This window comes from Spodoptera frugiperda, chromosome 23, assembly GCF_023101765.2.
Source record: "Spodoptera frugiperda isolate SF20-4 chromosome 23, AGI-APGP_CSIRO_Sfru_2.0, whole genome shotgun sequence".
In the NCBI taxonomy this organism is placed as follows: Eukaryota; Metazoa; Arthropoda; class Insecta; order Lepidoptera; family Noctuidae; genus Spodoptera; species Spodoptera frugiperda.
Window position 1 is genome coordinate 13,393,622 of NC_064234.1, and position 13,939 is coordinate 13,407,560.

At 35.5% G+C, this 13,939-nt stretch overlaps 1 protein-coding gene across 10 annotated transcripts in view; it reads left to right on the forward strand.

Moving 5' to 3' along the window:
- Positions 1-13,939, forward strand: part of LOC118267214 (uncharacterized) — a 383,867-nt gene that overhangs the window by 198,022 nt on the left and 171,906 nt on the right. For 2 of the 10 annotated variants that reach the window (XM_050703325.1, XM_050703326.1), the window contains exon 1: positions 12,145-12,414. The exons of the other annotated variants lie outside the window; for them this stretch is intronic. The gene's annotated coding sequence lies outside the window, so the exon portion shown is untranslated. Of the gene's footprint in view, positions 1-12,144; positions 12,415-13,939 lie in introns of those variants that run through there. 10 annotated transcript variants of the gene reach the window in all.

Below are 13,939 nucleotides of genomic sequence, written 5' to 3' on the forward strand. Positions count from 1 at the left end.
TAACATCATTCTTTCACACAGTACCTATAAAGTTATGGGCATGCGAAGCCAATGAATGAAACACTTCACATTTTCTACACCCTTAATATAACAGCATAAGATTGAAAATCCCTTGTCAAAAATTCCCGAATCGCCTGTTATCGGTAATGTAGGGAACATATGCGAAGGCACGCGCTCTTACATCACGGTGTTATCAGCACGACTCGGGCCTCGAACCCGCTACCCTATCGGACGAACGCAGGCTGAAATGTCGATAACATCACGATGTATGCGAGTTGAATTAAAAAGATGGTTGTTTTTTTTTATTTGTTTTCTTCTTGTGGTTAAATTATTGGTTTCAAGGGCTGTGTAGCATAGCAACATGCTAGAAAAAATACAGATCACTTTAGGTTGTTAAGAACGTAATTTCTGTTATGTTTTAAGTAAAGGGGAATATATCTAATGCTCATGGCAGGAAAAGAGATCCAATTCAGTTTCAAATCAACTGAAAAAATCAATGTATTTTACGATTGAAAAATGCCACTCACTAGATGCTTTTTCTCCTCACACACCATCCCTTAAAACCTTCCAAAATTTTGAGTAGAAAAATCGATCCTAACTAGCATTAGTCAGCACTTTCACCACACATTACCGACACCCCAAACTAAACGCTCACATCACACAACAACTCATAACTTAAACGAAAACCTATACTCCAATAGCGAAGAAAAAATAAATCTGTCATAGGACAAGTGCTGACTCACGTTAATAAATTTAGGTGCAAGTTTGTCCCCATTTTGACGCGCAGCAATAGAAATATTGGGGTCCAAGGGTGTAAGTGATGCCCCCTTATCCCATCTCCCCCTCACGAGATAAATGCTTGTATCAGCACTGATTTGCTGCGGTTTTAAGGAACGTCCACATTATGTGACGTCACGTCTCATTCTTGTTATTTGACGAGTACTGTCTTATTCTTTCGATTGTATTTTAGCCGCAGGTTATAATTTGCTGTTGTAAAAAGATGGTGTTCTTGAGTGTTTCTGAGTTGACAATTCTTTTTGTGTGTTTTTCGTGTCAAGTCGTCGAAATATTTTGTCCTAAAGTGGTTGGGTGCTTCACTTTTTCATTTGTTTTGTTTGGAATCACGAAAAAGTCATAATAAGTGTAAGTTGGGTGTTACAAACCAAACGATTGTGGCATATATCTCTTTCCGTTCATCTGCATTCATTAATCTTTTTATTCATTTATCAGAAAATTTATACTCATTCATTTTCCATATCACGACTGAATAATTCCAATTAAAAACATAACTCTCCTTCTGGCGCAGTCGGGTAAAACGCACTCTATCTTGCGGTCTTTAGGATCACTTTATTTATTTATTTCAGCCTAGTTTTATTTCTATATCCTATGATTAAGTAACAACATAATCTTCAATATTTTTGTTAATAGGAACCCCATAATGGGTCTATACCTATGCTTATGCCTCCTCCAGTAAATTCCATTCGTCTCTTTTATTTAGTTGTTGTATCAAGTTTATTCCCGTCTTCTCAACTCTTAGGACCACTTACCCACACCAAAAACAATTTACTCTACAAACTAATATACAACGAAAAAGCAACTCAACATCGCTCCAAACTAAATGTACCATAAGAAAATTGTTTCCCAAGACGTATGGTGTATGATAAATGCCTGCATTAGTCCAAGCCCGCCACATCCAGCTATGTTAATCTGAACCGTCGTCTGCACGCACCGCAAGATATATCATGGGAACGCTGAGAGCAATCGAGGATTTTTCACGTCATATTTTTCTTACTCGTAGTTTTTTTTTCTATTAGGTTTCGTAGTGGATAGAGTTGGGTCCCTATGTTTTTATTGGTGGTAGGATGTCTGGGATGTGTGGTGTGTTTGTGAATTTGAACTTTATTTAGTCTGGTTATATTGTCAAGTTCGTTTCACAAGAGTTACTGAGATCCTGGCAATAAAGTGACTGTTAAAGTCTATGTAACTTAGAAAACTGAATTCAGCTTCTTTATACTTATAACTTTTTATACGGATCCATATTTTTAACTATGTACAGTTACACCTCGTTAACGATGGAAAATGATTTTCTTATCGTCATGTCTTCTGATGTCATTTAAAATAAAGACCATGCAATATTCATACTATCAAATTATTTCCTCATCCCAACTTCTGCCATAAAAATAATAGCCTTCATAATGTGCCATATTATTCACCTGGCTCCCTATTTTTAAAAATTATCTCACATCCATGGCATTGACATGTCTAATCACGTGGAAATAATGGCTGAGCGAGCACATCGTTGTTGTCCTTTAAAACCAGGATACCATGGTCCTTCCACCCCCTCGAATACACAGCTACACATCAAACTACACAAAACCAGTATAAACTGACCGTTGAATGTAGGGAAAGATCATACAAAGCGAGACCATGATAAACTGGTTATGTATACTTTGATTTGCATAAACCACAGCGGGAATTTACTATAAGGACCGAAGGACCAATTTGTGTTGGTCCTTCGAGACGGGACGTATTTCCCTAGACCTTTTTTTCGTGAAATTTCAAGCTCCTGAATAGAGAATAGTTTCCAGATGATTAGGTTTCACCGTTATATACTGATTTGTTGCGAAAAAATACGTCATCTGTGAGAAGGCGGAGATAAGAGGGCGTATTCCTTGCGTTTTTATTATGATTCGGTTATTGGGTTACTATTTCTTTCTTTTTTTGAAATGTTTACGTTAATGTATTTGTGAACCGTTTGGGTGAACCAATTTTGAATTTGAGTAGTTTTAACAGAGAAATTTAAGGCGATTTTCAAGTTTTTTTTAAGTTATAGTTTTATTAACTGACTAGTCTTGAAAATGTAAACTATTATTACACTCACTAAAATGATGATGAACTTATCATTTTTCTCTAAAAATATTTTATCACGTGCATTGGTTGAGAAATACACCTGATACTCATTGATGTGTTAGATATAACTAACTTAAACAAATTAAACACTACTTAATCTAACTCAACGCAGTAATATTTCACAAAGTGGACCCCAAACATTAACCCACGTTCAACGTTAAACGCCTATATAATTGAGGTCACATCAAACACAAACATATTAATATTAACATTACCTGATGCCTCTCAAAATCTAACAAAACTTATGATACACCTTATTCCAACCCTTTGCATATAGTAATAACATTCAAAATTGCTTATCCGAACTTTGATATGAATTCGAAAGTCTCAAACTTGATCTGCATACTTACATTATACACCATCGTTCACCTTTAAATATAAAGCTATAAGGTTGAGTTTGCCTTGTGCTGGTTGTTTTATAAAGGTTGTAAAAGTAAGGGTTGTTTGGCCCTCGTCAAAACGTACCGTGGTACAGACAGAGGTAATGAAATAGCTAGCAAATGAGGCATGCGTAGTTGCCAATAGCAACCTTTCACATCAGTCATTTGTGACGGTGTTTCCAAGGGATGCATGGCTGCTATTAGGTTTACAACTGTACGTATGTGGCGTTTCGGTAATTATTGGTACACGGTTGCTTTGCCAAAATCGATGGAGCTTATAATGATGAGGAGGTAAGCTGTTGGTCCTATTAGGCCAAAGCTATGTTCATGTGTGTATGTTTGTTGAGTAATAGCCAACTAGAGTTAAGTAGGAGTGAGGTTTCTTTATTTTAGACGTTCAAAATTCATTTTACTGCGCAATTTATTTCTTTGTTCAATAATGTTCCGATAAATAACTAACACTTTAGTTATTCTTGAATATTTTAATTTATTTATTTATTTACATTTTATGCACTAGACAAAGGTGGACTATGCCAATTTGGCATTCTCTTTCTCCAACAATTAATCACTTTCATCAACCCTCAACTAACTCAGAATTTAAGCTTAGTAGAATAGATTCTATCGTATCGTATCGTATCGACACGCCTTTTATCCCCGAAAGGGTAGGCAGAGGAACACACGACTGCTTGAAAAAAACCTACACTGAAGTATACTATTTGTTTTCTATATCTAAATGTTTGTCTGGCTAGTAGTATCAAGTTATTCCACAGTATCAGCGTATATCGCTTTTTCATTGGCACCCAATTTCCCGCCTAATGCCATGAATATAAATTGAAAGTGTTGCCAACTATCCGCAGTGTTGGTGTTGCTAGACGACTAAACTTCTTTTAAGGTTATTGATATTATGCTTGTGTTATCTTCGTGGACATTGGAAAAATCCTGTGTTGTCAAAAATGGCAGGTTTTAGAAGTAATTTTGAACCTGAATAACGTGTTGATAGAGTATTAAATTGTTTTAATGTTATGCACTCTTTTTGGGAAGTCGGTTAAAAATTAAATGACTGGCGGTTATATCACACTGATATCATGAAACTTTGTTTGTTTCAATATTTGAATATTTGAATGGAATTTGATGAAATTTAGTACACAGACAGGGTATGAGCTGACTTGGGTGATAGGATACTTTTTATCCCACGGGAAGCCACTAGCAGAAGCTAGTTTAAAATATTTTAGATACTCAAAACCTTAGAAACGTACTTATATTTTAATAAACTCAATAAAACTTTGCGAGCTGAGCCAAATAATACAGTTCCGGCTCTCTAGACAGTCTAGACTAGTCTGTAATACTCGTATACTTTATTCGGCTTGTGTATAAAGACTAACATCTATAGCTTAGCAGAGTAAAATAAAATCCCTTACACTCAATATTATGTATCGCTAAACCTCAGACCCGTTCCTATTTCCCTGACAATGAAACCAATCTATACCCGTCCTTCTATCTCCCCAAAAGGGGGTTATTTTGACAAATGCCCCACATCAACAACGCCCATTTTCAAATCATTCTTTGTTTACCAACTATATATTGCTGCATTTTGCCCACTTTTCATAATTTATGTCCACATTTTTAACCTTTGACGTGCGTTTCCAAAACCCCCTCTGCCCGGACGGATAGTAATGGAAATTTTATGATATTTTTTACGACTTTTTAAGGGGGTCTTTCTTAGCGAAAACTGTGTGTTTTGTTAAAAAAAAGCGTTTTGAATGAAAATGAGGGATGCTGGGTGACGGAAATGTTCTCGGGATATTTTTATGGTGTGCAGTGTGGACAAAGGTGGGTTTAATGGTTTTGTGAGATTTTATGGTTAATGTATTCATTCAGTCATGGTGTGAGCAGATGTTAATACAACTTATAGTTATTATGAATGAAGTTTTACTGCCTGCTTTGTAAGTAATCTTTTAGTTTATGATTGTGATCCTTAAGAAATATCTCATAAAGTATAAATTGTTTTGGTCATTTCGCTGAAATAATTAGTCTAGTATGTTCCTAAAATTTGCTATAATATACACGCCCTTTGATATAAACTACAATATCACTTAAACATAACGTTAGAAAACCCTTAAAATACTTCAATACCCCGACATTTTCAACAAGAAACAAAACTAAATCAGTTCAATCTTTAATCTTTCACATTTAAAATGGACGGTGAGCTTCAATTCTAGAAGATTTATGACGCCATAACACAACGCTTCAAGAACACGAGATAAATATCGAAGCTAATATTTTCAAACATAAATTGTCTAGGTCCGATATTGACGGTGCTATAAAAATATTAGACGTACACACGGAGCGTTAACAGTCACTACTATAGGTAGGAATACTCGAAAGAATGTCGCTTGAAATGAAAATTATAATATGGGAAATAACAAATATTATTTATCTTGATTGTATTGTTGAAGTAAACCATCAGACTACCACCAGTAGGACTGATGTTGACCGGGATGTGCGGACTACAGCGGGTTACCGGGGCTCCTGCTCAAAAAGCAGGAGTAGGAACGGGGTGGTTTTAGTCAATAAGAGTCTGACACTCCCTCTCGCCTCGCCCAAGTCGGTAGAAGTCAATGGATAATTTTCCATACTAAAAAAATCGTTTTAGTAAAGCAACTTTAACCGAGCGATCATGATCCCTATTTTGATCTGTTAAGGCTTTTGAATTGGCTTTCAAAATTCTTAGTTACAGCCTGGACGCTAGGGATTTGGTAGATTTGGTCACTTTTAAATAAAGCTTATACCAGATCCAACATTTAAGTCATTATACAAAATAGATGTATACCGTTTTATTTAAGACTTTTAAGTTTATCAATCACTTCATAGTTTTTAAAACAAGTCGGTCACTTTTTAACATGTTTTCGTGGATTTTTCTCTATCGAGTTAGCAACCAATAGTACTGGTGCTCAAGGAACATACATTAAGACGGTACTCCAAAACAAATCACCTGGACGGTGATTTTCACCTGTGTACTGTGAGTATTGTATACTTCACTAGTTATTTATATTGTACATACCTATGTAGGACTTTATTTATTGCCGACATTTGTTATAGTATGTTTTTAATACAAAAGTAAAGTTGGTCGAGTCGAACTCCACTAAAAAGAGGTTTAATTCGTGGGTCAGGTATAATTTTTGGAGGGTGGGGTGGGGAAACATGGCAATATCAGAAATATGAAAATGAGTACTATGAATGTCTAATGTGCCAAATAGTGACACTAAGCAGTTAAAAATATAATTCTAACGAATATCACGTACAGAATTCATAGCTGTATTTCAAGAAACCGTATTATACTTGTCACATTCCATAATTCAAACAAAAACAACCAAAAACTCCAACTAATTCGCAGTTCAACTAACTTCTATATCATAAACAGCTGACTATACATAACCATTTTGCGCCCACTGTACAATGGAAGACAGATCCGCCTGATCATTTGACAATTTTATTGCTTGAACAAAACAAGAACATTTAGTCATATCCCATAAATGTCTTATCTAATAAAAAAGTGATAACGTCGCAGCTTAGTGACGCAACACGTGTAATCCCGAAGTCAGTCGTGCATTTAATACCCACCAGTAAAAGAGAGCTAGAGCTAGCGGGGCTAAAGAGCGGATCTCCTCACATGCAAGCAAACATTAATTTAGTAGTGGTCAGGCGTATGAGACCGCCATTGTACAACAGCCCGTCTTTTCTGTAGACCCGGGCGTTACCCGTATTCTGTACCCGGCCGTTGCCCGTCTGTGGCATATAATAGAGATGGGCACGACGTTTGTATAGAATACCTAGAAGCTTCATACTAGCCCCCCTTACATTCCAGGCATAGGTACAGGCTATAAGGTATAGTCTAGCCTCAATGAAGTTTTGTACTCGTATTAGACTTTCATTAAGTTCAAATTGGTTTTAATTGGAAGGTCTTTGTATGAGGTGATTGACTTATTCCTGAATCTTTATTTACTTGAATGATATTGTATTTGATATTAGAAATAGTTCAGATGTCAAATTCAATATTGTTTACTATTAGCTGTTGTAATAGGTACTATATATCAACTAGCTTTCCGCCCGCGGCTTCGCCCACGTGTAATTCGGTTATATATAGCGTTTTTAATGATCTCGACAGGGCTTTTTCTTCCACAGGCTGAAATCTTTTTTTTAAGGATGGGAAATCATCAAATGACCTCTCCCGCTCTGGGTGGAACGGAAGGGAGTGTTAGACTTTTACTGACTAAAACCCACCTCGTTCCTTCAGTTGTCCTTTGCGTTCCGAGGCCACGGTATCTCGTTAGAACTTTCCCGCAGCCCCGGCTCAGTTTATCCCGTTTACCCCCTTGGGGGTTGACATTTCAAAAGTCCCTTCTTAGTGCTCACTTATGTTACTAAAGGAACCTCTGTTCAAAATCTCAGACTCCTATACCGAGCGGTTTCGGCTGTGCGTTAATAAATCAGTCACCCAATCGCACCCCTAAATCACGATTGGAGGGTAGTTTGAAAAAACTTATAATGTCAAACATATTTACTTGCCTATGTACGTGTTCATGCCAAGTTTCAAGTTTATAAACCCAAGGAATAAGATTTTTCATAGAAACGTTTTTACCCCTTTTCCCCCCTTGGGGGTTGAATTTCCAAAAATCCTTTCTTAGTGCTCCCCTACATATCCCAAGGAACCTACATTCCAAATTTCAGCTGTCTACAACCAGTAGTTTCGACTGTGCGTTGTCTGTCAGTCAGTCACTCAGTAACGGAAGAGTTTTATATGTATAGATTGTTATATGGTCGAATATCAAGTGATACAAGTGTTGCTTTGACAACGACGAGACTATTGTGTGATCTCGTGACAGTAGCTTCTTGACATTCCTTGCTAATGTCACAAGATACCGTTTGATTAACAACCTGTATAGATATACTAAACTGGAAGGGTGGTCCATGTCTTTGCCAATATTACTGCTTTGGGAACCATCTTGTTTCTATATACCATGTAACAGAGGATTTGTTCATGACAGGAACTTAACTAAAAACCACGGTTTACTCGTGTTAATTAGGCTAGCCAGTAGGCTGCGTGACGTCGCCGCTGAGTGACTCAAACTAGTAGAGCTTTTCTCGATTAATTTATGTGAGTAAACCGTGATTTTTAGTTAACTTCGTATGTACTCAGAGTCATTACATGGTTACTTAATACAATCCTTAGCAATTGTCTTCGATACATATTGTTATCGTTACAAATGAATAGTTTGAGTAATCATTAAATGTCTCTGAGTGCGACGATTACACTTGTAATATACACGATTCGATAAAATAAGGTGAATGAATTCATGCTTGCAAGCCGCCGTGTAAGTCAGTCTTAATCTTATTTCTGGACCTTAAAATCAGAGAACTTATAACTAATAAGTAACATATCACCTAAACACTAACTCAACATAATTCATTGAACGCAACCAAAAAGCAAAAGATATCTACAAATATCTGCTACAAGAGTTCAAAGGCGTGACGGCACATATTTCCCGTAGCATTATCTCCCCTCGTCTACCACCGATGGGCAGGCATCCATCAAACATCAAGCGGCCAGATAAAGCCGTGATCTCTCTCATTACAATGCCGGTAAAACTGTTCCATCCATCACATGGACACATTGCCACTTTACAGGAATTATGTTGCTGAAGCTAATGAGCTTGGCTGCAAGGAAACTTCTTTGTTTTCCTTTGTGGAAAATTCTTAGTTTTGTCTTTTTTTACATTGCTCTTTCTTAATTATGTCAAGTGTCTCTACAGAGCATAGAAAATGTGTGGTGGCCCGGAGGTTTCAGCGTGCTTTTCCACCGGAGATATGCTATGTAGCTATGCTACGAAGATGTAATAGCTAAGCAGTGAAACTATGTGACCGTTTGCACTGTAACTAAGCTATGTAGGTGTACTACGAAGATGTGCAATGAGGAAGATCCATAGCTAGAGTGTATGATGTATCGATAGGGGAGAAGCTATTTAAAACATAGCTTAGTCGAGTTTCTTTCCACCAGTGTTAAGCTTTACGCATCAGAAGCTCACTGAAGCAAAACGCATCCACAGCAACGTAGCATAACACTTGTCTGGTGAAAAAGCACCCTAATAGAGATAGTTACAAAACAGCACGATCAGGAAATCTGGATCTGGATTAACACATGATATTATTTTAATACCAATAACGGGAGCAAAACCACTGAAAAATGCTAGTGAAACATAAAACACGAACGAATAAATGTCCTTTTTCGCCGCTACAAACACTAGTCATTACCCCCGCCTGTTCCTACGAGACTCATATTTTTTCTAGACTAAATAAAACAAGGCCAATATTTATTTAACAAGCTAAGGCAACACGTGGTCGACAAACATACGTACACGACGACTTATGAATATGTTACATTGCGGGAGTCTCGCCATGATGTAACTATTTTTGTTTCTATACAGCTGTGAACTAATTATCTACTAAACGGCAGATCAAGGTACCCTAAATTCTAAACTTCAATTGATTTTCGATTCTATTACAAACGTGTTATAGTTGAAAATGCATTAAAGGAGATTGATGTGTTCGCGTTCGGATTTCGGTTCATTCATGATGTTTATTTGTTTATCGTTTTTTTTTTTTATTATGACAATGACACATGCTGTGTTTAGTTCTTTATTGTAATGGATTAAGGTTTATATTCTAATGTAAAATATGTTGAGATGATAATTATAATTTTAATGTATTTCAATGGGTTCATGTGTGTTCTAATTGTTATTTTTTCTTGGTTACAGGTAACAGAAAGGCGTAAACGTATTGTATTGTAAGTTTAGCTGTAATAATGATTACCTAAAACCACGAAGAATGTTTTAAGATTATTAAGTAGCTGAACAAATATGAATTACTGAACTCTTCTTTTTTTGAGGTGGGAAAGTCATCCAATGACTTCTCCCGCCTTGGGCCAGGCAAGAGGGAGTGTCAGACTCTTACTGACTAATAACAACCCCATTCCAACTCCTGCTTTTCGAACCGGAGCCTCGTTAGACCCTTAGTCCGCAGCTTCGGGAATAACTGAACTCAATTTTCGGATTCATAAACATAATATTATATATTGTGTAAATTCAATTTTGGAAACCTCAATTTTTTGTATAAGAAACATTTTATAAATTAGAACATATCTTTTATATAATAAATATATATATTAAAATGAAACACATCAAAGTCTTCTTTCTTCATCTTTGTTTCATCTAGACAGAAACTTCTTTTCACTCAGAACTAAAACAAAACAACTTGATAATGTTGTACGTCGAACTAAGCTATTAGCAATTCTATCGAGTTAGAAGTAAGACTAAAACTAAGTAATACTTAATGTGCCTGGAGACGACACCTAAGTGCTTAGTGCTTAGGTACTGAATTTAATCTAGTTCTCAACTGCAAACTTCGTTTTAAATTGTAGTTAGTACCTACGTGTACCATATGGCATGTGGGTTGTATGTCTATTGTTTTGAGTATTGCAAGTTTTACCAATTTATGACTTTGCATTGCGTGTAGAAAATACATAAAATAAAAAAAAAAACATCTGTTTTACTAGGATAATCAGCACCCTTATTACGAGTTTGCTTTACGTTTAAAGTAATTAAAACAAGAGCACGTTTGTCACTCTGATTGGTCGGCTCAAAGCCGAAATTAAAAGGCGATCTCAATCCAAAATCTCAGGATCTATCTTAGTTTTTGACAATTTAATTGAACTAATGTTAAAAAACTTCAGTTCGGAGGTTTGGTAATTAAATCGGATTTTAATTTTCGTAAAAATGTACATGACCTCATGAAAGCTTTGCATCCCAAATCACCGCAGTTCACAAGTCTTCACAAAACAATTTAAAACAAAATTCAGTCCAATCAATACTTTCCATCTGAAATTGCTGAAAGTAGCCTGTAAACTGTTTCACATAAGCACATTGTCGTTTCATTAAAATAAAAACGATGCTGAAACAACATTTTCAGGATTTACAGCGATATATTTTATATTTATTATGTACCGAGCACGAGTGGGTACGTTCCAGTGTAATTTATTTTTATTTTTCAGGTTTTCAGCCCTTTTTCATAGTTTATGTTTTGCAATTTCGTTGTATGTTATTATTTTTATTTTAGTGGGTTTACTGTCTAGACTAGACTCTTAAATATATGATCTAGGTATTATACGATACATAAATACACATATATTATGTTAATATGTTAAGCATGAAGGTTTGGCAATATGTAGGTTCTTGAAATTGGTAATTAATATTTTATGTTACTGAATACATATCATTGATCTTAACCTCGATTTCATATACTCAACATTATTACGATTATTCTGATTCCTTCTTATCTTTATATCAAGTACTTTTGAATGACATAAAACTCGGTTTATCTAAATCGTCAATCTCAAACTCTGACATCATTCTTAACACCAGGATCACTCATCAAAAAGTCATTACCGTTCGCAGCCATCCTTGAGTATTAACCAACATAAAAGAAGTCTATGGTCTTGTTGGTAAACAAATACCAACATTCCCGCACTAAACAGCTGGTTACCATATCCCTTTCTCTTTCCCTCAACAGCAAAACACCAACCGAAGAATTATAACCTAAAAAAATGGGAGCCATTAACAAAATTCAATATTAAACGTATCTCACACTAAAAACTGTTATCCTTTCGATTATTTAGTGCACCATTCTATTATGTTATCGCAAAACCGTAATAATTTACCCCTCTTAGCGACAACAAAGAGGCCAAAATAGGGCCCTCTCGTTCGGGAGTGAGTGAGAGTTCCAACGTTTGTGTGAGGCTAGAGTTTAGTGTGGGGTCAGATCCCGAACGGAGAGGACGTGTTCTGTGCTGGAAAAGCGCCGGTTGGTTCGCGAACAGACATTTTCGAATTCGCAGTGACTAAGTGACCTTGCAGGGACGTTAGTTTACAAACATTTAAGTGTGTTGATCGATAATATAAGCTATATAGTGTCGCCGTGTACCGTTCCTCACGTGTATCTTATCAACTCGCGTGTTTTTCAAACCGAAGGAACCGATAAGGAGTCAAAAATTATTTTATATCAATTTTTCAAGGTGATTTTCTTACTTTCATTTCTTTCTTTTATATATTTTTTCTTTTACTTTTATCGTTTTGCGTTACTTACGTCATAGCAAGCACCCACGTTGGGTAATTAAATTCCCTGTAAGCAGAAACGATTATTAATTTTATTATGCTTCTGTAATAAAAGAATAAGGGTTTTTTAATTAAGAATAGGAATTTGTTAACAGTATTTTTCAACAACAATGTAAGTAAACGTGAACAGTATTTCAAAGAAGTATTCCTCTCTGTTTATTTAGAAAATGAATTGATAAGAAATCAAGGAAATTACTATCTTAATGACAGTACAGTAAGTGGCGTTTTTGTTTATAAAAAGCTCGCTCATTCTCGCTAGAATATCGGTGTTCTGCTATTCGTTTCAATGTCTAACTAGCCTAGCTTACTTTCATGTCCTTGGGCTGATTAAATTCTAATAATAAATTAATGCTTACCAGTGCACGTACATTTCAAATTGAGCATTACATTATATTTACACAGTGATACATAAACTCTCACTATAATTAAATACCTTACGAAATATAAAATTATTTCAATCAAATACCAATTCTAAACTACAGAATTCCAAATAGATATACCTAAGCATAAGAAACATAAAAAACGTAATTTATTAATGTTCCAAAAACAGGGCTTGAGTTTATAAATATTGTAACACGCAAAATACACTAACTAACAGCTGACCAAATTTACTTCGAAATGGACTTAAATAACATTCTAATTAGTATAAAAAAAACGCTGTTAGTTATAAACAATAGATTTGCAAAGATAATTGTCTATACGAGTATTTGTTGTGATTCAACCCCTTCCAAACGTGGATATTATGACAAACCTTTTTGTAGAAGAGGCCTAGACTCCAGCAGTACCTAAACTATCATGGGCTATGGATAAGAATTAAAATACAGCTTAAATTAGTACATATATCCTAACACAGATCATAACACGGTCAAAAACGTACAATTTACTTCCAAAAAATCAATCAAAAATTTAACATACCAAACTCATTCATCTCACTACTCACTGCTGTTGGACAAAAACTAATCTATATTAGAACGCAGTTATCTCTAACCGGGGGTCGAACCCTTCATTTGTAGTATTTAAAACTGCTCGCGACCGGCATCGATCCGTGTACTGTGGTTAGCTATGCAATCGGCCACATGTCCTGTAGCGTAATCATTTTCGGTAATATGTGATTGTGAATGGGTTATATTTTCGTGTTGTGTGTTGGTTAAGATATTTGTTTATTTATTCATTTACATCAGGCAATGAAAGCCTATATTAATACAATAATACTAATTATACAATAATATATTGAAAAGTCAAGAATAGGGATGATGATGAGGTATGAAAATTAAAAAATATATTTAGTTCGTCAGTTAGATAATGAAAAATGTTAGACACGTACTTTTTTTTATTTTGTCGTAAAAGGTAGCAATATTTAGATAAGACGAAACGTTATTTCTACGTATAAAATGTACCTAAAAGTGACTTTACGCTATATTTCAA